The sequence below is a fragment of the Erinaceus europaeus genome, chromosome 2 (assembly GCF_950295315.1).
Source record: "Erinaceus europaeus chromosome 2, mEriEur2.1, whole genome shotgun sequence".
NCBI lineage: Eukaryota > Metazoa > Chordata > Mammalia > Eulipotyphla > Erinaceidae > Erinaceus > Erinaceus europaeus.
The window spans coordinates 184,742,605-184,767,168 of NC_080163.1; the positions used below are offsets into that span (position 1 = coordinate 184,742,605).

Genomic DNA, 24,564 nt, shown 5'->3' on the forward strand with positions numbered 1-24,564 from the left:
AAGCGTCTCTATTCCCCCTCCCCCCTCAATTTCTATCGAAAAAAAAAAAAGCAGCAGCAGTAGAAGACCCCTACTCCCAGCAGCCACAGGGCTCCATTCATTCTCCACCGCAGCCCCGCCGGCCCTGCTGCGCACGCCCACTGTCGCACACGAGGCGCGGAAGCCGCGCCACTGGGTCGACCACACAAAGCCGCGCGGGCGGAGCGGCTGCCAGGCCCCCTCGAGCCTCCCCGCGGGTCACGCCTATGGACTACGCCCGAGCGCGCGCACCCAGATCCCAGCGTCAGTCACGGCGGGCCCGGCTACCCCCCCAACATTGCTCGGCCCGGACTCCAAGGCACCTCCCCGGTCCCCCGTCGCCACATGCCCGCGGCCCGCGCGCCCTGTGCCGCCCCCGCCCCTGAGTCCCGAGCACCCACCAGCCTGCGCCCCGACCCCGGCGGCGCCGCCTGCGCCTGCGCACTCGGAGCGGCCGGCGCTCCCAGGAGTCCGCGGGGCGCGCGTGAGGAGCGCGGGGTCCTGGCCGCGGGCGCCTCGGGAGCCGCAGTTGGGGCTGTCGTGTCCCGCGCTGTGAGCGGCAGGGAGCTGAGCGGCGGCGCTGGGGCGCGGCTGCGGCTGCAGGAGTGCGTGGATCAGGGCGCGAGTGAGCCTGGGCGTGTGTCCGCCGCTGAGTGTGCGGGGCAGGGGCGGGGCGCCCCGGGACCGGCGCAGAGGAGACTGGGGGGCGTGTAGGACAGTGGTCAGCGCTGTGACCTGTGACCTCAGTGTTGTGATGGACTGTGGGCAGCAGACTGAAAAATTTGGTCTCCTGTATTTTTTCCCTTCCTTTCCTTTCCTTCTCTCGTTTTTCTTTGTTTTCTTGTCCTCTCTCTCTCTCTCTCTCTCTTTTAGAGGCTGAAGCTTCATTTATATGTTTGCAGGTGGGGGCCCAGAGAGCCAGGGCATCGCTTCGGCATAAAACTGGGCTGAAGGCGGGGCCCAGGTCGCACGATCGATCCCCCCTCGGGGGGCTGTTCCATTTTTGCCCCTAAACAGCGACCCCCATACCCCCCCCCCCTCCAGTGCCTTTGCCGGGCTCGCGGGACCCTGCTAAGACGGAGCCTCACATCCTGCGGTCATCGTGCAGCCTGGCGCCCAGTGCACAGCAGCCGCCGCCTGTGAGCCACACTGTGATTTATGGTGGAGACGAAGAGAGACAGAGACACTAGCAGCACTGCAGCACCACTTATGAAGCTTTCCCCAGCGGGTGTGGACCAAGATCTTGAATCCAGGTCCTCATGCTCTTTCAAAAAATAAAAAGCACAAAATGACCGCTGACTTGGCTTTAAGATGCAGTGCTTTTATGCTTGAATTTTCTTTTGGAATATAGCAAAGCTTGAAAAGATAATGAAGATATACTAGGCATTTATTGGAGTACCAGTAGGTTAAATCAAAACACATTCTTTCTCACTGCCTTCGTCATTTCACTTAATGGCCACACTGCACAGAAGTGCCAGCCACACAATAGCTGGAAAAGCTGAATGTTTGAGGCCTAGAATGAAATATATATCAACTAATATATGATGATATATATATGTTACAACTTCTTATTATGGTGATCTTGGAGATGTAATTGCCTTCAAGGCTGTGTCCTGAAAGATTTGCTATTGAGGCACCAACATAAAGATAGAGTACTGTGGAGATAATGGTTATGTAAAAAGTCTTTGGAGTCTCAGAGTTCCCACGTTCAATCCTCAGAAGCAAAATAAGCCAGAGCTGAGCAGTACTATGGTACTTAGGGGAAAAAAAAAAGACTCTTCCTCCAAAGATTCCTCCTGGAAGCTTTATGGGGTCATGTATCACAGATCCACAAAAAATTTCAGCTCAGTGAACAGAACAGTGTTGTGAATAGAGTAAACTCCAGTCCCAGGCTTCAGTAAACCTTACATTTCTTGATGCTACTGGGAAGGATCAACAGTAATTCAATCTTTTTCATACTTTGACCTAGGTATGTTTGATATGGCCTATGGGGGCTTGCTAGTAATGAATGTATTTTGATTTAGCCTAATGGTACTCCAGTAAATGCCTAGCATTCTTTCATGTTTTGCTGTATTCAAAAAAAAATTCAAGCATAAAAGCATTGCATTTTAAGGCCAAGTTAGAGGTCATTTTGTGCTTTTTTTTTTTTTAAAGCTGAGCAATGCTCTTATGAAAATAAATCATTAAAAAACAAGATTTAGGGAAGTTGGGCAGTAGCGCAGCGGGTTAAGCACAGGTGGTACAAAGCACAAGGACCAGCACACAAGCAGTGAAGCAGGTCTACAGGTGTCTTTCTCTCTCTCTGTTTCCCCCTACCCTCTGTCCTATCGAACAACGCTGACATCAATAACAACAACAATAATAACTACAACAGTAAAACAAGGGCAACAAAAGGGAGTAAATAAACATTTTAAAAAACAGATTTAGACAACTATCATTAATATCTCAAGATCAAGTATCTTAGGATACTTTAGGAGATTATTTGTAGAAAGATTTATTAATAAGAGAAAGTAAGAGAAAAAGAACCAGAGCACCACTCTTGCACGTTCTCTCATGTCATGTAATGTGGATTTGACTTGACCAAAGTCTTTATTTTGTCATCATCAACCTTAGTGAGCCTCCCTGAGGATCATCATTGAGATAAAAATTTCATGAACCATCATTGGCACTGACATTCTTATAAAGCATTGTCACCATAAACTTTAATGACTTTCAAAAGCTTGATGCACATTCTTGTCTTTGTAGAAGACAGTAAAATAAGGCAAAAATGTAGTTTGGTCTTCCACCTTCAACTTGTAACATCTCCAAAACCCAACCAAGTTAACTCAGTTTTTTTTTTTCCTAATGAAGCTAGAATTGTCACCTGTCAAATGACATAGCAATAATGGATGAGTGACTTTAGTAGTTCCAAAAATGAACTAGTGGCAATTGTTGCAAAAATGTGTCATGAATTTTCTGACACCCAATAAGAATAAGGACAAGAGGGGAGTCGGGCTGTAGCGCAGCGGGTTAAGCACAGGTGGCACAAAGCACAAGGACTGGCATAAGGATCCTGGTTCGAACCCCGGCTCCCCACCTGCAGGGGAGTCGCTTCACAGGCGGTGAAGCAGTTCTGCAGGTGTCTATCTTTCTCTCCTCTCTGTCTTCCCCTCCTCTCTCTGTCCTATCCAACAACAACAACAATAATAACTACAACAATTAAAAAAACAAGGGCAACAAAAGGGAATAAATAAATAAAATAAAATGTTAAAAAAAATTTTAAAAAAAGAATAAGGACAAGAGCAAGTAGTCATACATGAAAAGTAGCACTCTGTCTACACACACACACCTTTTAATAAAAAACATAAACTAAGACATAAATTCACAAGTTAAGCTTACATCAGGTTGGCATCATCAGTACCACTGAATTACACTTCTACGTCATATCCCACTGGAAGGTCTTCAGGGGCAGTAAGATTCATGCAAATCCTATGATAATAGTGCCTTTTTTTTTGAATATTTTCTGAAGAATATCCCTGAGGCTGTTCTTGAGGAGATGCTTTCTTCAGGTGTATGACTGCATTGGTTTACTTATTTGTTTTATCAGAGACTTCCTTGTAAGTAGATAACCCCACAAGACATACTGAAAGCAGATGACCAACAAGTGAAGAGATGAATCATGTTAACTACTGATATAGAAAGTATTAAAAAAAAAAGACCCAAATAATATTTTAGAGGTCAGAAAACTAATGGCTGAGATCTAAAAATGCAGTCAATTTATAGACACCAAAAAAAAAGGCAAATGGGATTTGGAGATAGCGAAGACTATTCAACTGAGACAGAAAAACAGACCACAGCTCTCCCACCCATTACCCACCCTTTGCCCCTGAGTATTCCTTATTCTTCTCTACCCAGCCCTACTCTGTCTGCAAAAGCCCCTCCCAACCAATTTCCCCATTGCTGCTGACAGTTTAAACTGCATTCCTGTTGCTTCTGCATGGACACAGGACCTAACTCTGACTTCTCAACGATTCTTACGGCAGCAAAGCTACTGCTGGCGTTGTGGTGCCGGTAGCAAACTGAACCTTGGTTAGGGTGTTGACAGTGCTGTTGAAGGGTACCCAGAGGTGTGGAAACTCTAGATCTGGGGAGTAGAAGCACACCCTCTAAATATACCCCCACACTTTTCCCTGGCTTACCACCTCCTCCTCTCCCCCTTACCTGCCCTTCTTCCAGGTACCACTAACGATTCCTCCACAGGCCTCTTGTTAGCCCAGTTTATGGCAGCTGAAGCTGCTCTCTGACCTCACCTGCACAGTCTGTTACTGTTAATTTCCATATTTAAAGGCATCAGGGATCAAATTCAATGGTAGATACTCCCCTACTCACCACACACACACACACACACACACACACACACACACACACACACACACACAGGAGGATACACACTGTCCCCTGGCTCATCCCCCATCTCCCTTACCTCACTCTTCCCATTACCACTGACTATCCCTCCAGAGGCCTCCTGCTAGCCCAGTTTATGGCAGATGAAGCCACCCTCTGACCTCACATAAGCGATGTGCAAGAGAACTTCGACTTCACAATGATTAGCAGAGTTGCTAAGCAACAGGACTTTCAGGCTGGTAAAGCAAGTCACATCACCTGTACTTCCCTCACAGTTATCTGGCACGTGGCAACCTGTGTGCTGCACTCCAGTGGGCTCTGTGGTGAGTATCCTCCAAGAGCCCCATCAGTGGTAGGAGGAAGGAAAGGGTTGATGAGAAGAATGCTTGAGACTCTTTGAGTCCAGATGGCTGGTCAGTCTCTCCTGATAATTTGCTCCAATTTCCAGTGTGAATTTCAGAAATCAGCCACTGAATATGAGAAAAAACTGTGGGGACAAAAATGGAGTTTCCATAGATGTGTGCAGTTAGGATCTAATAACATTTCTATCCTTTCTTAAATTAAAAAAAAAAATTATTGCCACCAGGTTTATTGCTGGGGCTCAGTGCCGGCACTATGAACCCATGACTCCTGGTGGCTGTCTTGCCTGCCTGCCTGTCTATTTACTTGGTTTCTCTCATCCTTCTTTCCTTCCTCTCTCTCTATTTTTTTTATTAGATAAGACAGAGAAATTGAGAGAGGATGGGGAGATAGAGAGGAGAGAAAGATAGACACCTGCAGATATGCTTCACTGCTCATGAAGTGGACCCCCTCCAGGTGGGGTGTGGGAGCTTGAACCCAAGTCCCTGTGCATGGTAATATGTGCACGTAACTGGGTGTGCCACCACCTGGCCCTATCCTTTCCTTCACAAACCTTTTTCTTTAGGACAGTATCTTGGACTTGAATCACCAGGGTTCCAGTAAATCAGTGATTTAAGAACCAAACACTTTGTGGAGAACTCCTTTTACCAGTCCTGCAAGCCATACTCTAAATACGTGATTTGTTCTACAGTTAAGCCTGGGAGCATTTGCCTAAATGGAAACTACTTTCCCCATTCCCTACACTGGTCCTTCTACACAAAATATTTAGATTTCCCCAACTCAATGTGGAGGAGCATCTTTCCAAAGTACTCCTCATCCTCTACTCCACATTGTAGTTTGCAGAGCCCTGGGGCACAGAGCAGCCAGGTGAGCACTGCTGTTCATTTCAGGAGGGACATGAGAAGTAAGGGGCTCAGCAGAGAGGCACTTGGATTTTGTGAACTGAAAACTTTTGGTACTTCTCTAGGCTTCCAGCATTAATTGGGCTACATTTCATGAAGAACAAGAACTTTGGTAACACTGAACTATTTATCTTAAAAAGCACTCTCTTCCTTTCTGTTCCTGACAGTGGCTTCTGAATCCTATGGCAATAAGTGAAACAGTTCTCTTTGGAAGACTTCATGTGTTTTTACCAGAAGACACTGTGTGATATGTCACAGAATCTTGTCATTCTGTCTTTATCAGAGGTCAGAAAACCAGGTGTGAATGCAGCCATTAAGTGCTGTGGATGCTTGTGAGTTTAGGCAGCTGATTTGATTATTGTTCTGTTGGTCTAATTTCTGAGCTATTTTATTTTTGTGTTGGAGACACACAATCTTACAATGTCAGTGTTACCTTTAGTACATACAGTTGCTAAAATATCTTCCTCTTGATGGTTTTTACATTTATAGACTTGTTTTGGCTTCTAAAACTGTTCCCCTCACGATTTACAATTTAAAATGTTAATGGGTATTCTCATTTATTTATTTTTTGTCTTTTTAAAAAAACATTTATTTATTCCCTTTTGTTGCCCTTGTTGTTTTATTGTTGTAGCTATTATTGTTGTTATTGATGTCATTGTTGTTGGATAGGACAGAGAGAAATCAAGAGAGGAGGGGAAAACAGAGAGGGGGAGAGTAAGACACCTGCAGACCTGCTTTACCACTTGTGAAATGACTCCCCTGCAGGTGGGGAACCAGGGGCTCGAACCGGGATCCTTGCACCGGCCATGTGTGCTTAACCCACTATGCTTCTGCCCGACTCCCTTATTTTTATTTTTAAAGATTTATTGTTATTATTATTTTACTAAAGTATATGTGTGTGTGACAAAGAAAGGGTTGGGGGTTGAGTCTGGGGTCTGATTCTGGTAATTTTAATTCACCACGCTTGGTCTGTCTCCCTGGTTATTTGTTGTATTTTATATCAAGGATCAGATATAAAGTTATTTTGTTTTATAATTATATGGAAACTAATGTATATTTCTGGGTTTCCATAGTTAAATCTGCAAAATTAGGTCTATTACTATTATTATTATTATTAATTTTTTTTTTTTTTTGCCAGAGCACTACACAGCTCTGGGTTATGGTAGTGCTAGAGATTGAACCTGGGACTTTGGAGCCTCAAGCATGGAAAATTTTCATTATTATTATTTTTAAAAAATTTATTTATTTTCCCTTTTATTGACCTTGTTGTTTTTTATTGTTGTTATTTTTAAAATTTATTTATTTTCCCTTTTTTTGCCATTGTCTTTTATTGTTGTTGTAGTTATTGTTGTTATTGATGTCGTTGTTGTTGCATAGGACAGAGAGAAATGGAGAGAGGAGGGGAAGACAGCTGGCGAAGAGAGACACCTGCAGACCTGCTTCACCGCCTGTGAATTGACTCCCCTGCAGGTGGGGAGCCAGGGGCTCGAACTGGTATCCTCATGCCAGTCCTTGTGCTTCGTGCCATGTGCACTTAACCCGCTGCGCTACCGCCTGACTCCCAAGATTTTTGCATAGATATCAAGCTGTCTCCCTAGACCAAGAGTAGGTCTCTTTTAAAAGTTCAGCTTCTATTCCACCTCTTCCATACTAATTTCTTCCACCCTCATTTTAAATGTTTAAGATGCATTCATCTTTTTTCCCCTGGTGTTGCCATGGCCTCACCCTTGTATGATTTAACCACTCTGGTCCTACCTTGAGAGATAGAGATAGAGAGAAGCCAACATTGCAGGAATAGAGCTTCCTTCTTACCATCATGTGATGTCAGCTCTGTACCTGAGAGTGATGCATGTTGAGGCAGGTGTCCTGCATGGTGAAGCTATTTCTAAAGCCCCTGCATTCATCTGTTATAAATACACACACACACTTGTGTGTATTTTTTGTTTGTTTTGTTTTGATCAGAACATTGCTCAGCTCTGACTTTGATGGTGCTGGGAATGAACCCAGGGCTATGGAACCTCAGACATGAAAGTCTTTTTGCATAACCATTCTTCTGTTTCCTCAGGATCTTCATCTGTTTCTTAAGCCTAAAGATTCAAATGTATTACTCTGCAATTCTAGAGCTCATTCTATTGTGGGTTTTTTTTTCCCACTACTTCTGTTTTTTCTTCCTCCTTGCCTCTTCCATCTGTCCCCTTACATTCAACTTCTCACTTCTTTCTCATTTTCACATATTCTATAGTATAAATGTATGAATCCTTATTTGTTATTCACTCTTTCAACACATTGAAATTTTGTTTTCAGTCTTTTAAAAAAACAGTGTGATATAAACTAGTGAACTTAACACTTTTTTTTTGCAAAGTATCACACACCGTGCAGAAAATATTTTTTTCTCATAAACATCCAAAAAATAATGCTTTTTTTTCTTCCTTACTTTCACTATTCCTCCCTTTTTAAAAAATTTATTTTTCTTTATTGGGGGGGAGGATTAGTGATTTACAGTAGACAGTAAACTACAGTAGTTTTTACATGAGTAAAATTTCTCAGTTTTCCACGTAAAACTCTACCCCCCTCAACTAGGTCCTCCTCCCCCATCATATTTCAAGACATGAATACTACCCCCCTGGCCCAGGGTTCTTTACTTTAATTCTTTCTTTCTTTGTTTTTTCTTTCCCTCTTTCTTTCTCTTGCTCTTTTTGTATTACGACCATTAATACAAATTCCTAAAATCTTTTTTTTCAAATAATCATGCTCAGTTTCCCTGTAATCATAGTTTTATAGAGAAATGATTAGATAGAGAAAAAAAGGAACAACTGAATAGTTATAAACAACAAAATAATATTTGGAGAAAAAAATGACAGCAGTTTCTTCTATGAAGTTCTTCTTCCAGACCCAGAATAAGAAGGCAAATTTGTTAATGAATTTATAGAATTATATGACTATGATATCAACATCAGACAAGTGTCACAGGTAGGTGCTCAGTGGTAGAGCACAAGACTTGCAAGTATGAAGCCCTGAGATTGACCTCTGGAGCTACATGTGCCAGAGTGATGCTCTGGTTCTCTCTCTCTCTCTCTCTCTGGTATTCCCACCCACCCCGGAGCATTGCCCAGCTATGGCTTATGGTGGTGCAGAGGATTGAACCTCGGGCTTTGGTGCCTCAGGCATGAGAATAGTATTTTTGCATAACCATTATGCTATCTAACCCTGCCCCTGATAAAATATTTTTTAAAAGCAGACAAGGGAATTCTGAATAAGAAAATTGTAGGCTCCAATATCTGTCACAAATAAGACACAAAAATCCTTAATAAAAATATAGGCAAAGGGAGTCGGGCAGTAGCGCAGTGGGTTAAGTGCAGGTGGTACAAAGCGCAAGGACCAGTGTAAGGATCCCAGTTTGAGCCCCTGGCTCCCCACCTGCAAGGGAGTCACTTCACAGGCGGTGAAGCAGGTATGCAGGTGTCTATCTTTCTCTCCTCCTCTCTGTCTTCCGCCATTTCTCTCTGTCCTATCCATCAACGACGACATCAATAAAACCAATAATTACAACAATTAAAAAAAAGAAATATAGGCAAAAACAATTTAAACTGTATTATGTTTAGGGACCATTTTATTTGTGTATATATATGCATATATATATATGTATATATATATATTTTTTTTTGGCCTCGGGTTATCACTGGGGCTTGGTGCTAGCACTACAAATTTACAGCTTCTGGTGGCCATTTTTTTTTTTCATTTTATGCAATAGGACAGAAATTGAGAGGGGAGGGAGACATAGGGAGAGAGAAGGCTAAACACCTATAGCACTGCTTCACCACTTGTGAAGTGTCCCTGCTGCACGTGGGGAACAGGGGCCAAACCCAGTTCTTTGAGTAGGTCCTTGAGCTTAGTTCTATGTGCACCAGGCATACCACTGCCTGGCCCCCTATATATTTATTTTTTAATATTAATACTTTATTGTTATCAATATAGTAAGATATGATCACTTATATTTAACTACATTTGTCTGTCACTATGTTGTTATAAGCCGTGACCCAGTGAAGTATTTCCTGGGAAGGAAGGATGAGGTCAACATTTGAGAATCAGTTAATTCTCCTAGTTGCTGCATTGAGAGAGATCACGGAATCATACAAGTTGATTGAAGAAAACCTCTGAATAGAATCCAAAAGTAAAAAGAGGTCTTCCAAATACACACAGAAATGGTGACTTCAGAGTGGATTCGACTTCCGGAGGCGGAGCTACAAGCAGCAGATCGCTTTCTCTCCTCTCCTCTCCTCTCCCGGATCAACTAGGAATACCAAAGGAGACCACCCGGACCGAAACAAGACAGGACTAGAATGACCACAGAAACCCAGTAAATCACCCGTGAGTACAAACACGCGTGGCTGGTGACAGAGAGGAGAGAGGGGCCTAAGGAGAGATTAAGTGACTGCTAACAGTTCGACAGTTTGTCAGTGGAGACACCACCTCCAGTCTGCTCCACCAACAAGGGGACAGCTGAAGGGAGGAAAGGACTCCCCAGAGACTCACCAAGTACAACTCTGAGTCTCCATTGCTACTACCCTCAGAATCTGGAGCAGCAACAGGGAGGGACACCAGGGCACAGAGATCTAACCGGGAAACTCAGGAGAAGACCTATACCTCGGTGGCATAGCTGAAGGGCTGTGAAAGTCTCTTTGCATAACCACTGGATTATCTCTGCCACACCCTGCTTTATCTCTTGGTCAGGAGTCATTGATTAAGCCAAGAATCCTATTGATAGTTTAAAAGCCCTCAGGCTACCATAGCCTACAGGGGAAAAAAAAAAGGCTTTTACACCACTGAACTCCAACTCAGGGATTGAAAAAACTGTTAACTTATATAAAATGGTTAAAACAACAAGAAAAAATAATGGAGACTCGAACCAGGACAAGAGTCCAGCTAAAAGTCCTCCAGAGGGCGAAGCACAAAACAACGAGTTCAACATCCAAACATTACCTAAGGAAATAATAACAGGAGTGAGTAAAGAATTTGAAAAAATTGTAATCAGAAATGCAGGAACAACAAATGAGAATATGGAAGAAAATTCTAATAATCGCATGGTTATTAGAGAGCTGAAAGCTGAAATTGCTGAGCTAAGAAGGCAACTAGCTGAACAAGCTAAAACAGTATCAGAGCAGGGCAACAAAATAGATGAACTCCAGAAAGCAGTAGAGGGCAGAGAGAATAGAATCAATGAGGCTGAAGACAGAATTAGCAAGATTGAGGATGAATTAGAGACAACTAAAAAAGAAGTAAGAGATCTCAAAAAGAGATTAAGAGATGCTGAAAACAACAACAGAGTCCTATGTGATGACTTCAAAAGAAACAATATACGCATTATTGGCTTACCAGAGGAAGAAAGAGAAGGGGAGGAAGAAAGCGTTCTCCAGGCCATAATAGCTGAAAATTTCTCTAGTCTAGACAACACCAAAGACATAAAGATTCAAGAAGCCCAGAGGGTCCCAAACAGAATTAACCCAGACCTAAAGACACCAAGACATGTCATACTTAGAATGGAAAGGAATAAGGATAAAGAAAGGATCCTCAAGGCTGCAAGAGAAAAAAAAGAGTCACCTACAAAGGAAAACCCATAAGATTAGCAGCAGACTTCTCCATACAAACACTACAGGCCAGAAGAGAATGGCAAGATATCTATCGAGTGCTCAATGAGAAAGGCTTTCAGCCAAGAATACTATATCCTGCTAGATTGTCATTCAGACTAGATGGAAGCATCAAAACCTTCTCAGACAAGCAACAGTTGAAGGAAGCAACCATCACCAAGCCTGCCTTGAAAGAAGTTCTGAAAGGTTTCCTATAAACAACCAGACCACCACAAATAGAACATATATCAAAACACTCTAAAACTCTACAAGAATGGCGTTAAAATATCTTCAATCTTTGATATCAATAAATGTGAATGGCCTGAATTCACCTATTAAAAGACACAGAGTAGGAAGTTGGATCAGAAAACACAACCCAACAATATGTTGTCTACAGGAAACTCACCTAACGCAACAAGACAAACACAGACTTAAAGTGAAAGGATGGAAAACTATCATTCAAGCCAATGGCCCACAAAAAAGGGCAGGAACAGCTATTCTCATATCTGACATGATAGACTTTAAAATAGATAAAATTAAAAAAGATAGGAATGGACACTACTTAATGCTCAGAGGATCAGTCAATCAAGAGGACTTAACAATTATTAATATCTATGCACCCAATGAGAAGCCATCTAAATACATCAAACTTCTACTGAAAGAGCTACAGCAATATATTAACAGTAACACAATCATAGTAGGGGACTTCAACACCCCACTCTCTCAACTTGACAGATCATCCAGGCAGAAAATCAGTAAAGACATAAGGGAGCTAAATGAAGAGATAGATAAACTAGAACTATTGGACATTTTCAGAGTCATTCATCCCAAGAAACTGGAATACACATTTTACTCAAATCCACATGGATCATTCTCAAGGATAGACCATATGTTAGGCCACAAAGACAGCATCAGCCTATTCAAGAGCACTGAAATCATCCCAAGCATCTTCTCAGACCACAGTGGAATTAAACTAACACTTAACAATCAACAAAAGATTAGTAACAGTGCCAAAATGTGGAAGCTCAACAGTACACTTCTTAACAACTTCTGGGTCAAAGAGGAAATCAAGGAAGAAATCAAAATGTTTCGAGAGTTCAATGAAAAGGAAGACACAAGCTATCAAAATATTTGGGACACAGCTAAAGCAGTCCTAAGAGGGAAGTTCATAGCTATACAAGCACACATTAGGAAACAAGAAAAGGCACAAATAAACAGCCTGATTGCACATCTTAAAGACCTAGAAGAAGAACAACAAAGGAACCCTAAAGCAACCAGAAGGACAGAAATTACTAAAGTTAGGGCAGAAATAAATAACACTGAGAATAGGAAAACCATACAAAAGATCAATGAAAGTAAATGTTGGTTCTTCGAAAGAGTAAACAAAATCGACAAACCTTTAGCCAGACTCACAAAACAAAAAAGGGAGAAGACCCAAATAAATCGGATAGTAAATGAAAGAGGAGATATCACAACAGACACTGCAGAAATTCAACATATCATGCGAGGCTTCTATGAACAACTATATGCCACCAAGTTAGAGAACCTGGAAGAAATGAATGATTTCCTAGATACCTACCAACTTCCAAAACTAAGTAAAGAGGAAGTGGATAACATGAACAGGCCCATCACAGCTAATGAAATTGAAACAGTTATCAAAAATCTTCCCAAAAATAAAAGTCCTGGACCAGATGGTTTTACAAATGAATTCTACAAAACTTTCAAAGAAGAACTAATACCTCTACTTTTAAAAGTCTTCCAGAAGATTGAAGACACTGGAATACTCCCTGCCAGCTTCTATGAAGCCAACATCACCCTGATACCAAAAGCAGACAGGGACACAACCAAAAATGAAAACTACAGACCAATATCTCTGATGAACATAGATGCGAAAATATTGAACAAAATTCTAGCCAACCGGATACAGCAGTATATCAAAAAGATTGTCCATCATGACCAAGTGGGGTTTATCCCAGGCATGCAAGGTTGGTTTAATATACGTAAATCAATCAATGTGATCCACCACATCAACAAAAGCAAGACCAAAAACCACATGGTCATATCAATAGATGCAGAGAAAGCCTTTGACAAAATACAACATCCCTTTATGATCAAAACACTACAAAAAATAGGAATAGATGGAAAATTCCTGAAGATAGTGGAGTCTATATATAGCAAACCTACAGCCAACATCATACTCAATGGTGAAAAACTGGAAGCATTTCCCCTCAGATCAGGTACTAGACAGGGCTGCCCACTATCACCATTACTATTCAACATAGTGTTGGAAGTTCTTGCCATAGCAATCAGGCAGGAGCAAGGAATTAAAGGCATACAGATTGGAAGAGAAGAAGTCAAACTCTCCTTATTTGCAGATGATATGATAGTATACATGGAAAAACCTAAGGAATCTAGCAAGAAGCTTTTGGAAATCATCAGGCAATACAGTAATGTGTCAGGTTATAAAATTAACATTCAAAAAAAAAAAAAAAAAAGAAATGGTGACTTCAGTCAGACAATAGATGCTGTTCCCTCTCGGAGACCCGAAGTGAGATTCCTGGTGTATGAGGCCTTCAGGGAAGAGTCTTTGCTGTTCTGGGGGCTCCTGGGATTCCTAGTATGTGCCTCAAATATTCTGTCTTTCACCATCTCCCTGTCTGTGTGCCTTTTGTAAGACCCAGTCAATGGGGTTAGGGTTGCCCAGGCAGTACATGGTGATTTCCTGTATATCTAAGACCTTAAATCAAATTACACCCACAATGATCTTTGTCCAAAGAAGGTCACATTCCTAGTTTCTGAGGATGAGAAGCAGGACTAATATCTCTGAGTGATATTGCTGTGATACGTTATTTCAAATTGCAATTAATTTTTTTTCAAAGAGAGAGAGACAGACAAACCCAGACCAGAGTAGCACTCTTAGCATTTGTGGTGCTGGGGTTGAGCCAAGGCCTCATGCATGCAAATTCTGTACACTACCTCTACCTATTGAGCAAATTCCCTGGCTGTTAGAGTTTTTTTTAATTTTCCCTTTTGTTGCCCTCGTTTTATTATTGTTGTAGTTATTGTTGTTATTATCTCATCGTTGTTAGATAGGACAGAGAGAAATGGAGAGAGGAAGGGAAGACAGAGAGGGGGAGAGAAAGAGAGATACCTACAGACCTGCTTCACCACTTGGGAAGCGACTCTCCTGCAGGTGGGTAGCTGGGGCTGGAACCGGGATCCTTACACCGGTCCTTGAGCTTCGCAGCCACGTGCGCTTAACCCACTGAGCTACCGCCCGACTCCCGGCTGTTAGAGTTTTAAGGAATTCTATAGAGTTTTCCGCAGAGACAATAGCAATTTACATCTCACCAACAATATACAAGAGTCCTATATCTCCATGTCCTCTCCATGTCCTCATATCAACATTTACTATTTTCTGTCTTTTATATAGGCCATCTTTACTGGTATGAAATGATGTCTCATTGTACTTTGATTCACATCTCATTCATGATAATTGAAGTTTAGTTTGTTTTCAGGGGTATGTGGACTATACATGTATCTTGTTGGAAAAGTGTCTCTTTGTGACTTTTGCCCATTTGTTTGTTGTATTGCCTGGGTCTTTTGTTTAATTGTGTTCATTCTTGATATATTTTGGATAGGAACCCCTTCTTAAACATACGATTTGAAAATATTTTCTCCCAGTTAACAGGTTTTTTTTTTATTCAAAAAATTTCTTCCCCCCCCCCCCAGTTTTCTCTTCTTTATAAAAACTTTAGTTTGATGTGAGTCAACGTGTTTTTGCTTTTGTGTCCATTGCCATTGGTGTGGAATCTCTAAATACATCTGTGAAGTGTAAACCTAGGAATTATCTCCTATGTTTCCTTCTATATGATTTAAATTCTAGGTCCAATATCTATGTATTTTAACCTACCTTTTTTTTAAGGTAAAATAAAATTTTCTTTTCCTTTTTATTGGTTATTTAAGTTTTTTTATATAAAGTTATAAGATCTCAGTGGTAGAGTTTCACAACCATACATAGTATGTATGAATCACCATACCCTTCAAAGTTTCGAAACCTCCAAACTTCTCACAAAGTACTAGATATAGTTTGGTTACTTTTATTTTTGGTGGGGTGGGCATGTTCATTTGCTTTTCGTCACACATTCTCCATTTGAATGAAACCATCTTGTAGTTGCCTTTCACGTTCTTATTTCACTTACCATAATAACCTCCAGCTTACACATTTTATTTCTATTAGAACAATAATTTGCTATTAGTGATTAAGATAAAATTGTAGTTATCATAGTAATGTCCTAATATTAGGAATTTAGTTCAGGTATCAACAGACTTTTTGAGTTGTGTCAAATAGTAAATATATTAAACTTTTTTTGATCAAATAGGGAAAAAAAATCACTGCTATTATATATGTAATTAAATACTGAGGGAGAAAACAAATTTCAAGGGCTAGCAAGATAGTTTGCCTGGATAGGGAACCTGTTTTGTTTCCGTTGATTTTGCTTCAAACCTGGCCCCCACTGCATTAGAGGAAGTTTTAGTGCTATGTTGTCTTTGTCTCTGTCTCTATCTCTCCTTCTTTCTCTCTTTTGCCTCCAGGATTATTGCTGGAGCTTGGTGCCTGCCCTACAGATCCACTATTCCTGGTGGCTATCTTTTCTCCATTGTTGTTGCTGCTGCTGCTGTTGTTGGATAGGACAGAGATAAATCGACAGAGATAATTGCTTCACTGCTTGTGAAGCAACCCCCCTACAGGTGGGGGAGCCAGGGGCTCCAACCAGGATCCTTGCACTTTGCACTATGTGCACTTAACCCAGTGCACCACCACCCCATCCCCTTTCTCTCTTAAAAAATTTTTATTAGTGATTTAATAATGATTGACAAGATTATAAGATAACAGGTGTACAATTCCATACAGTTCCCACCCCACCAGAGTTCCTTGTCCTTTCCACTCCATTGGGAAGCTTCCCTATTCTTTATCCCTCTGGTAGTGTGGACCAAAATTCTTTATGGAGTGCAGAAGGTGGGATGTCTGGCTTCTGTAACTGCTTCTCCACTGGACATGGACTTTGGCAGGTTGATCCATACCCCCAGCCTGTTTCTATCTTTCTGATGCAGGGAAGGCCACTGGGGAGGTGAGGTTCTAGGACACAGTGGTGAGGTTGTTTGGCCAGGGAAGTCAGGATGGTGTCATAGTAGTGTCTGCAACTTGGTTGCTGACAGGCGGTAATATATAAACAAGGACAAACTGTTTAATAAACTGGAGACCAAAGATAGGAATAGAGAAAATGGAATTAGTGGTTTTCATGTGGGAAGAAGCTAAGAAGTGTATTTTAGGTATGTTCTAAAGGGTCTGGGCTCTCTATTCATTTTTTTAAAAATTTTATATTTATTTATTTATTTTCCCTTTGTTGCCCTTGTTTTTTATTGTTATCGTAGTTATTGTTGTTGTTATTGATGCCATTGTTAGATAGGACAGAGAGAAATGGAGAGAGGAAGGGAAGACAGAGAGGGGGAGAGAAATACAGACACCTGCAGACCTGCTTGACCACTTGTGAAGCAACTCCCCTGAAGGTGGGGAGCCAGGAGTTCCAACCGAGTTCCTTACACCGGTCCTTGCTCTTCATGCCACGTGCACTTAACCCAGTGCACTACAACCTGACTCCCTGGTCTCTCTATTCTATTCCATTGGTCTGTACATCTGTTTCTGTTCCCACAGCATATCGTTTTGATCACCATTACTATGAAATATAGTTTGAAGTTTGAAATATGATATCTTCATTTTTCTTCTTTTCTCCATAGATAGTTTTGGTTATTTGTGATCTTCTGAGTTTTTATCAACTTTTAGAATTGCTTGTCCTGTCTTCTTGAAAATAATACTATTAGGACTTTAAGAGAGGTCATATTGTGAAGTATTTCAGATAATATAGACATATTCTAATCTTATTCTTGTTTGTGTAATCAAGATTTTGTCAATGGTAGACATGAGAACCAATGAAGGATAAACAGAGAGAGAGAGAGATAAAACCACAAGCCCTAAAATAAACAGTAATGGGAAAATTTAAGAAACAACAAGAAAAAAGTGGGTGGGGGAGACAGTAAGTGGTCATACAAACTTTCATGCATGAAGCTATAAAATCCCAGGTGTAGTTCTGTACATTACTAGAAATCAGTGCTGATCTGTGGCCTGGCTTCTCTCTCCTTGTATATTTCTCTATCTGAATTTTATAAATAAAACATAAAATTGAGAGGGAAAGGGAATAGTGAGGAAGGGAGGGAGGGAGGGTGGAAGGCAGGGAGGGAGGGAGAGAAGGAAGGAGGGAGGGAGGGAGGGAGAGAGAGAGAGAGAGAGAGAGAGAGAGACCTTCATTCCTGCTCCACTGCTTATGAAGCTTTTCCTCTGTAGGTGAGGATCAGGGATTTGAATCCAGGTCCTTGAACATGGTGATATGTGCACTTAACCAGATGCACCACACTATTTCCTCCTTCTCTCTTGATTGCTTTTGTCTCTATGCAAATAATTAACATTATAAATATTAATTAATATACAATAATAAAAATTAAAATTAGAAAAAAGAAATCAACTGTAGGTGAAAAGCAGTAATATCTGTTATGGTTCTTATGATTGAAATGTGCATTTGTAGCTCCACTGAAGTAATATAGGCTATAGAAATTACTCCTATAGGGTGCATGCAGACTGAACTTTTTTCTTCTCCCTTCTTTCCATCCTTCCTTCCTTCCTTCCTTCCTTCCTTCCTTCCTTCCTTCCTTCCTTCCTTCCTTCCTTCCTTCCTTCCTTCCTTCTGTCCTTCTTCTTACCAGAATACCGTTCATCTCTGACTTATGATGATGGCATTGGCTGAACCTGGGACTTTTGATACTTTGGGCACGAACAGACCCTTGCAACCATAATGTTCTCCCTAGCCCTCAAGCTTTAATTTCTTGAGTACATACTTCTTGGTGTGGAATGAGGTGAATGGAAGACCCCACCCCCACCCCCCCATTAAGGTATCAAATTCTTGCATGTTCATTTCAGTGGCATCAAGAATATTTAGACATCAGTGAGCAGCTGGGATGATTTGTATATTGGATTGGATAGCTGAGTAAATTTTAGGAATGTGTGATGCATTCTAATTAGGTAATCAGATCATTTGCATCAATTTTCAATTTCTGTAAGTATTTGCTATTGTTTGCGATTATCACAGTTTCACATCTGCATGATTCTACCACTCTCTAGAGCTTTATTTTTGCAAATGGAGGGAAAGAGAGAAAAAAGGAAGAGAGATGGAGAGAAGTAAGGTACAAAGAGAGTAGAGACATCAAAGCACAAATCCACTTGCTGCTCATGAAGCTTCCCCTTTGTTAGTGTTCCCATAGAGTGGCCAAGGACTTGAACCTGAGTCTTCATAAGTGACAAAAGTGTACACTCCACCTAGTGAGCTATCATCTGGCCCTGATTTAATATTCTTTTTAAAAAAATATTTATTCCCTTTTGTTGCCCCTGTTGTTTTATTGTTGTAGTTATTATTGATGTCGTTGTTGTTGGATAGACAGAGAGAAATGGAGAGAGGAGGGGAAGACAGAGAGGGGGAGAGAAAGATAGACACCTGCAGACCTGCTTCACCGCTTGTGAAGCAACTCCCCCTGCAGGTGGGAAGCTGGGGGCTCGAACTGGGATCTTACACCGGTCCTTGTGCTTTGCGCCACATGCACTTAACCCGCTATGCTACTACCCGACTCCCTGATTTAATATTCTCAATGCATTATAATGGCAAAAAAAAATTATCCTAAATATGAAGATGGTATAGTATGTTTTTCTTTTGTCCCTCATTCATGCACACATACATTGTTAAATTTGTCACTAATTTGAACCAGACAGACAAGGTTGAGCACACATATTACAGTGCTCAAGGACCTGGGTTCAAGTACCTGGTTACCACCTGCAGGGGGAAAGCTTTGCGAGTGGTCAAATGGTGTTGCAGTGTCTCTCTTTCCCTCTCTATTACCCTATACTTCACTTGAGATTTCTGGGTGTCCCTATTAAATCAATAAAGATAATTAAAAAATCATCATGGGAAAAAATAAAATTGGAGTCAGCAATATGTACAAGTGGGCCTGTTCTATAGATTCTTTTTTTTAATATTTATTTTATTTATTTATTCCCTTTTGTTGCCCTTGTTGTTTTATTGTTGTAGTTATTATTGTTGTTGTTGTTGTTGTTGGATAGGACAGAGAGAAATGGAGAGAGGAGGGGAAGACAGAGAGGGGGAGAGAAAGACAGACACCTGCAGACCTGCTTCACCGCCTGTGAAGCGACTCCCCTGCAGGTGGGGAGCCGGGGTTCGAACCGGGATCCTTATGCCGGTCCTTGTGCTTTGCGCCACCTGCGCTTAACCCGCTGCGCTACAGCCCGACTCCCCTGTTCTATAGATTCTATCTCCCATATTCAGGAGAAGAAGTGGCATGTCCTTTTCCAGGTCCTGTAAGTTAAGAAGAGTCCTCTTCACTGCACCTGTAGAATCGCCACATTGTTGGAAGTCCTCTCCATGTCTATTGAGACGGGTGCTCTAAGAACCACAGGGGAACTGACCCTGAAAACCATCATCCTTTGGCAGGTGGGTGTGGGGACTGTGGCCAACATCATCCTCTTCTTCCACAGTGTCTCCCCAGTCTTGCATGGACACCACTGGAAACCCCCACACATGATTCTCTCTCACACAGCCATGGCCATCTCCTTGGTTCTTGCCTCCACTGGGCTCCCAAGCATTATGGCCACCTCTGTCCTAAAGCAACTCCTGTCCTGTCTCATGTGTAAAGTTGTTTATTTCATCCGGCAAATGGCTCGCAGCACCAGTCTCTGTTCCATCTGTCTCCTGAGTCTCTACCAGTTCTTCACCCTTGTTCCTGGGAGGATAGAGGGCACATGGCTCAGAGGATGAATTCCCCCAGGTCATTGGTCCTTCCTGTGGTGCCTGCTGGATGTTCAGTGTCTTAGTGAATGTCTATTTCCCTGTGGTAGTCAGAGATCTTCACAAGAGGAAAAATGCTACTGACGCCCAGTGGTTCTGTTCCTCCTCAGGTGCCAGAGCAGCCATCCTCACCCTGTGCTTAATTCCTGATGTCGTGTTCATTGGTCCCATGGGCTGGGCCATTGTGTCCATGGTGTTTCTCCTGCACAGATACCAGCAGAGAGTGTGGCACCTCCACACTCACAAACACAGGCACACGTGCCCCCCAGAGACCAGAGCCACCCACACCATCCTCATGCTTGTGGTCACCTTTGTCAGTGGCTACATACTCAATTCCATTATCATTTTTTATATTCTTATCTTTTTTGATTCTTCCTTCTGGCTTATACTCACCTCTGATGTTTCTGTTACATATTTTCCCACTATTTCCCCCTTCCTGATGATTCTCAGAGATCCTAGAAAACCTAGTTTGGGCTCTTCATGTAGTAGAAACAAACATAGAAATACTAAATAGGACAACAGCTTTCTCTCTCTTTCTCTCTCTCTCTCCATTTTGGACAGAGACAAAGCAGTTGAGAGGTTGGAGGAATAGAGATATGGAGGAGAGAGAGAGAGAGAGAGAGAGAGAGAGAGAGAGAGAGAGGGAGAGAGAGAGAGACCTACAGCGTTGCTTCACTACTCGTGAATCTTCCTAGCTGCAGATGGGTGCTGGGGACTTGAACCAGGGTCCTTGTGCAATGTTATGAGTGTATTCAACCAGGTTCATTTGTGCCTGGTCCCCTCCAACTTTTCTTTCTTAATCAGAGCTCTAATCACTGATTAGTAATGTTTTTGTGTCAATGTGTGAGAGAGCAGGACATCCCTCTGGCATATATGGTACTGAGAATCAACCTGAGACCTCATAATGTAAGTCTGGCACTCTACCTATCACACAACCTTCTGGCTGCTCATTTCTTTTTCTTTTCATCCATTTTACATCCTTATTGTGTGCACATGGATGAAATCATCTAATGCTTATTTTATTCCTTCAACTAATTTGACTTTACATGGCAATCTGTGACTCTTTTGCTGAGCTTGACAAATGTATATTTTTATCTTTTTTATTGGGGGTTTAATGGTTTACAGTCAACAGTAAAATATAATAGTTTTTACATGTATAACATTTCCACATGATAATACAACCCCCACTAGGTCTTCCTCTGCCATCATGTTCCAGGACCTGAACACTGCCCCCTACCCCAGTCTTTTACTTTGCTGCAGTACACCAACTCCAAGCATGACAAATATTTATCTTGTCATAGTAAAATGTTATTCCATTGTAAACTGTACTGTGTCCTTTTCAGTCATCTGTGCCCACTTTGGGACATCCATATTTCAACTATTTTAAATAGTGTCACAATAAACATTGGGATGGTATAGATTTTGTGTTAGTGTTTTTCTAGTCCTTCAAAATATACCAAAATTGAGATTGCTTATGCTAATGCCTACTTTAACTTTTTGTATAACATTTTGTATATAAATTGTTGCACCAATTTGCATTGCTACAAATATCGCACATGGATTCCTTTTCCCCCAGGTATTGCTCAAGACTTGTTCCTTTAGAGGTAAGACATCCTTCAACACAAACTTCTCGTTCTTGTTCTCAGTGTGTGTGTGTGTGTGTGTGTGTGTGTGTGTATGAGAGAGAGAGAATGAAGTATGCCCCCAAGCTGCTTTTTCATTCAGATAAACAGAGAAAGAGAGAAGATATCATAGTACCAGAGCACCTTCAAGTACTATAGTGCCTCCCATATACTGCCAACATTTGAGTCTGGACTGTTCACAGGTGCCTGCCTGGCTCCTGAGTATGACTTTGGTTTGCATTTCCACTGCAAAGCATTTATGATGCAAACCTGTTCTTCTGTCTGCCAAATAGCTAGCTGCATATTTTATTTGGAAAATGTCCATTCAAATCTTCCCTCTTTTTATAGGTGGTTTTTTTTTTTTTGTTCTGTTGTATGTGTTCTTCATATGTCTTGAATAATAACCCTACATCAGGTGTATGATGTGCAGTATAGACTCCCTTGCTGTTGGGCTGAGCTTCACTGACGGGAGACAGACGACCCGGGACTCATGGTTGAGCAGTAGGCAGTATCTCTTTATTCATGCAGGAAGCAGCACAATCTAAGCCGAGCTAGACTAAAACTAACACTACAACCAACTAAAACGAACAATGCTGTCCTTATATACTTTCCAAGTAGGGTGTGAACAGGATGTGATGTAGAGAGGGTAGAGAGAAAAGTGACTGGTGAAAATCAGGGTGTGACAAGGAGAGGGGGCGGAGCAGGCGAGAATTCTACCACTGAACCACCAATGCCCTGGAGGGAGGGTGGTGCTTTATGTAAATATAAAAGTGATTTATGTAAATAGACCGCAGCTTTGAGTGGGATCAAACCAATCCCTATACAGGCATACCGGTGCTTGGTTAAGCAGAAGCCAGGGGGAGCTGGCATACTACCCAACATCTCCCCCTTTCTTTTTAACTATTTGCCATAGTATCAGGAGTGCGGGGTGAACAGAAACTTATATCATACAGGCGTTTTCAAAAGAACTGGCATACAACATGGAGGAACAAAACAGGAGAGCAGCAATAACCAGTGTGATGCCAAGGGGAGCGTTTCCTGCCTCAAAGGAACGCTAGCAGGCAACACGCCTAGCAGGCAAAAGGGCATTTCTTGCCTCTGGGGTCATCTGTTGCCTCTGGGGGTGCTTCATGCCTCTGTGGACATCTCTCTGCCTCTCTGGGAAGAACCTAGTAAGGAGAGGAAGTTTCCTACCTCTGGGAACAGAGCCTGCAGGTGAGGAGACACAGCCTATAAAGTCCCAAGGCAACTGGCTGAAGTTAGTCTTTGAGAAACACAGCAGTGTGTACCAGTAAGTCCGATGGAAGTGTCAGTCCAAAGTAGATGACCACGGAAGAAAATGCCAAGGGATGAAACGCTGCACGTCTGTCTTGATGGGGGATGTCGGCCACCGGAATTCCGCTTTTCTGTAGAGAGTGAGCTTTGGAGTCTGTGAATCTGTTTCTTCAGGTCGTGCCAGGTCACATCATGAGTTTCTGTGTGTTGTAGTCATTCCATCTTGTGGGCGATGTCAGAGAACAGGGGTCCAAATGGATTTCTTGGAATTCCATTTGAGTAGATGTTTTTTCATGTGAAGACTTGACAGCTGAAATTCACTTACTTGTCAAACAAAACTTGTAGCAGATTAGAAGTTATTATACCCTGCCATTCTGTTCTCTCTCTTTTATCTGTACTGAAATTTAAAACTGTAGTACAGCCCTAATGGTTTCTTACCCTTGTTATTAGGGTGCTAATGTTGATTTCATGGGATGTTTTACCTGGTTATTTTTTTTTAATGAACTTTATACATTTCTTGCCCTACCTATATGCAGTTATTGAATCCATTGTGAATCTAGCAGTTTCATTCTTTTCATGTGACTGTCTTGTTTTCCCAGCACCATCTGTTACTTATTTAGTAGAGACAGAAAGACAGAGAAACCACCACAGCACCAAACTTCCCTCACTGTCGTGGAGACTGGGCTTGAGCCTGGCTACATACATGGCAAAGGAGCACTATCCAGATGAGTTCTTTTGCCAGCCCAATGAGGTCTTTGGTTGACCATTATCATACTGAATTTGATTTTACTTTGTTATATCAATGACTTTTGTTGATTCTCATGTGCAGTTGGTACAGACCTCTGATTCTTTGTCTTCTGTTTTTCCCACTGTTAGCCCTTTCTGCTGGTGCTCCAGGGTCTGGACTAGCTAGCTCCAGCCTCAAACTGTTGGAAATCATGGTTAAATCCCAAGTAGATGGAAGACAGCATCAGTGATAATTATACTCACACCATTAATACCAGTTTTTTTTTTGCCTGTTTTAGTATCAATGGGGATTCACCTCTCTGAGATGACATTTTCATGTCAGAAAGAGATAGAAAGGAAAAGAGAGAAAGCTACCACATCACTGGAGTTTTTCACTGAGTGGGTAAATGTTTTTCCTTTTTAAAAATTCATCTTGGCTTATAACACTTTACAGGCATCAGATATAGTCTTTGTTGACCACATCAACAATCAGCTCTGCCTGTTGGTGGCACTGGGGACTCTCCACATGTAAATTCTGTGGACAGTCTCTGAGCTGTGTCTTCAGCCAAGTGTAGGACTTTCACAAGAGCACCACTTAGCTCTGACTGATCGTGTTGCTGGGAACTGAACTTGGACCTTAGAATTATAGTCATAGATGACTTTTTGCATAATCATTATACTAAATATC

General features: G+C 41.8%; 1 protein-coding gene and 1 long non-coding RNA gene across 6 annotated transcripts in view; one reads left to right on the forward strand and one right to left on the reverse strand.

Moving 5' to 3' along the window:
* The window catches only part of LOC132536805 (zinc finger protein 383), a 68,206-nt gene that overhangs the window by 13,716 nt on the left and 29,926 nt on the right, over window positions 1-24,564 (reverse strand). For 2 of the 5 annotated variants that reach the window (XM_060185824.1, XM_060185821.1), the window contains exon 1: window positions 420-643. The exons of 1 other annotated variant lie outside the window; for it this stretch is intronic. The gene's annotated coding sequence lies outside the window, so the exon portion shown is untranslated. Of the gene's footprint in view, window positions 1-419; window positions 644-3,396; window positions 3,435-24,564 lie in introns of those variants that run through there. 2 more of the 5 variants (XM_060185822.1, XM_060185825.1) reach the window with 2 other exon arrangements.
* LOC132536810 (uncharacterized) lies at window positions 498-1,317 on the forward strand. Its single transcript, XR_009548345.1, has 2 exons — window positions 498-623; window positions 1,063-1,317. It is a non-coding gene; the product is annotated as an uncharacterized LOC132536810 (long non-coding RNA).